The sequence below is a fragment of the Gossypium hirsutum genome, chromosome A06 (assembly GCF_007990345.1).
Source record: "Gossypium hirsutum isolate 1008001.06 chromosome A06, Gossypium_hirsutum_v2.1, whole genome shotgun sequence".
In the NCBI taxonomy this organism is placed as follows: domain Eukaryota; kingdom Viridiplantae; phylum Streptophyta; class Magnoliopsida; order Malvales; family Malvaceae; genus Gossypium; species Gossypium hirsutum.
Window position 1 is genome coordinate 33667055 of NC_053429.1, and position 3451 is coordinate 33670505.

Below are 3451 nucleotides of genomic sequence, written 5' to 3' on the forward strand. Positions count from 1 at the left end.
ATTTCATGTGATATTGAATATTAAAATAGCCATTGTTTGCCTTTGATTTCTAGCTCTCACTTCTACGTGCATCATTGCCATCATGACCAAATTGTATTAGAAATTGGTGTTAAGAATATAGTTGTCTGTCCTGATTCTGTTATGTTATGATAAAAGAAAAAAGTCAAATTTTGCTATTAGTTTCTATACTATGTGTAAGTTGTAGATTTAGTCCTTATACTTTAATTTGTTTGGTCAATTTTAGTCTTTGTACTTTATTTTTCAAAATTTGAAATTCCAGTTCTAACCCAAGTAGTAGCAGTAGATCTGTTTGGTTAAATTTTGCTATGTGTAAAGTTGTAGATTTAGTTCATATTCTTCAACTGAATCATTTTTAGTCTTTATATTTTTTTAATTTTGAAATTTCAGACTTAATATAAATAATAGTAGTTAAGTCTGTTAGCTAGGTTGTTTTTTAGTATTATTTAAAAATAATAAGTTGACATGACATGTTTGTTGCTTCGGATTTTAGAAGTGACAGAACTTAAGGAATTGAACAATTACTGTTTGATCAAGGCTAAAATTTCAAATTTTAAAGGACTAAATCCAAAAGGATTGGGTAAGCATCTGTCTGGTTTCTAGGAATAAGCCATATAGGAACAATGTAAGGGATCATGTTTTTATTGAGATTTGTCACTGTTGGATCCTAAACTTATTTTGTTGGTTGCTATTATTTTTCTTGGGTTTTTCTATAGAATGATTGAAATTTAGTCTTCAATCGCAATCCTTGTTTTTTAATTACAAAAGATGTCAGCAATATAATAATGGATAAAAAAGGGTAAACTATAAAAATAGTAATTTATGTATAGTTTAAATTATATTTTGGTTGTTGAAAGTTAATTTATTGTAAAATGATCACTAATGTTGTCATTACCAGCCGTTAGCCGTTAGAAGTGTCACGGTTACGGAAATTGCATGATTAAACACTTTTTTTTTGGAAAAAAATTTACCTTTATATATATTTACTTTATTTCATTTTTCTTTATTTTTCTTCCTTTTTTTTTTCCTTATTCTTTCCTTTCTTATTTCTTTTCCTTCATTCTTTTCTCCCTTAGAAAACTCTAGCCGTCGCGGTCGCTGCCTCTTTACTCCGACAATGACCACTGTTAAAGCTCTCCTTAGCTTCTTGTTCTCACTCTTTCAATTTTTCTTGCTTGAAAATGACTCAAAACTTTTTCGAAAACTCTCTTTTGTAACCGAGCGTCTTCTTCCTCCAACCTTCAAATGCGACTGTTGATTTAGTCTGATCTTCTAGTATGTTGTTCTCCTCGTCAAGCTTTCCCTTTTGACTGGACCAATTGTCGATCCTAGCCCCGGAGCTCCAAACCCAAAAGACTGCTGTTGTTTTCTATTTTTTTAATCCCTTTTTCTTTCCTTTTTTGTTTTTTTTTTGGTTTTGATATTTGCATTTTCTCTTTGGGAATTTAAAACAAGTTTTCTTATTCTGTCATGGTTGTGGTTGGGTTTCTTTTGAATGGTTTTTTTTTTTTTTGGTTTGATGCTTGAATAGGTAGATATTTTTGATTGATGAGAGGCGTTAATGGTAGTGAGAGTTTTTAGGTTCTAGTTGTTTTTAGGCAGAGATTTTGGATTATATCAGCAATGGTGAAATTGTTGGGGATTTTGAGTTTATAACAGTGTTGGATGAGCTTTAGGTGGCGGGATGATGGTGGAAGGGTAAGTTGAAGCAAGGTGATGATAATGGTGGTTGAAAATGGCAACGCTTTGAGGATAGACGGTGGTGAAAGGTTGAGAGTTAGTGGCATTGAATTTAGGCCATGGTTTTGGAGGATGGTGCTCACTACTTATATTTAACGTGTTTAGGGTTTTTGGCGATGTTGAATATTGGCAATATCCCACATTAGGAAAAGATAGAAATGGAGGGGGTTTGGTTTGTTATATATAGAACCCCTCCCCCTTTGGTTGTATCATCCCAAAATCTTCTCATTTGTAATATTTCTAGAAGAAATATTAATTTGGTAGTGTCCGAGGACGTAAGCTAAATTGGCCGAACCTCGTTAAATCTCTGGTATTTTATTTCTTATTTGTTTGCTTATATTTAATAGCTTTATGTTGGTTATATTTATTTAGTTATTATTGCTATAAATATCTAAGTGAGTTCTGTCTAGTTGTTGGGTTTTAAGCGGGACCATTGTGACCCCTCCAATTTAACTGGGAATTTTCTTAGTATAATTGTTGGCATAATAATTATCTAAATATTTCTGATAATATTGTTATTAATATTATCGTCGCTTCCGCAACAATTGGTATCAGAGCCAAGGTTTTGTAGTATGCTCTGTGTTTGCAGCTTAGTCTGATCTTACACATCAGAAACATTTCCGAAAGCTTGTGGGTATTCCGCATTTGGTGGCTATTAAATAGAAGCTATGGCAAAAATGACAGAAGAAAAACCATCCATATCAACAACTTCCACTTCGTACATTTTGCCGAGGATTGGAACTGCAAATACGAGATTTGTAGTGGAAATTTTTGATGGAACAGGTCATTTCGGCATGTGGCAAAGTGAGCTTCTAGATGCCCTCTTTCAACAGGGTCTAGATATTGCCATTGAGGAAGAAAAACCAGAAGGGGTTGATGATAAAGAATGGAAGACCATCAACCGATTGGCATGTGGTACAATTCGATCATGTCTTTCCAGAGAGCAGAAGTATACATTCAGTAAAGAGACTTCTGCAAGTAAATTGTGGAAAGCATTGGAGGAGAAATTTCTGAAGAAGAACAGTCAAAATAAGTTACATATGAAGAAAAGACTGTTTCGTTTCAGTTATGTTCCTGGTACCACGATGAACGAGCACATTACCAATTTTAATCAGCTGGTGGCTGATTTGTTGAATTTGGATGTGACTTTTGAAGACGAAGACTTGGCGTTAATGTTGTTGGGATCGCTTCCTGAGGAGTTTGAGTACCTTGAAACTACTCTACTTCATGGAAAATCGGAAGTAACTTTCAATGAAGTAACTGCTGCATTGTATAGCTATGAACTACGCCGAAAGGATAAGTTGAAAGGTTCAGGTGAAGCAGCAGTGGAAGCATTGGTAACAAGAGGTCGTCAGCAAAGTCAGTCTAAGGGGAAGAGAAGAAAGTCCAAAGGTCGAGCTGTTGCCAAAGATGAATGTTCTTTTTGCAAAGAAAAAGGACATTGGAAGAAAGATTGTCCAAAATTGAAGAAAAAAGGGAAGACTCCGCAAGATGCAAATGTTGCAGAATGCAATAGTGAAGCAGAGTCAGACTTTTCTCTTAGTATGACATCTTCAACATTATATGCAGATGAGTGGATCATGGATTCTGGTTGTTCCTATCATATGTGTCCCATTCGGGAATGGTTCTTTGAATTTCAAAAACTAGATGAAGGGGTTGTTTACATGGGTAATGATAACACATGTAAAATAGC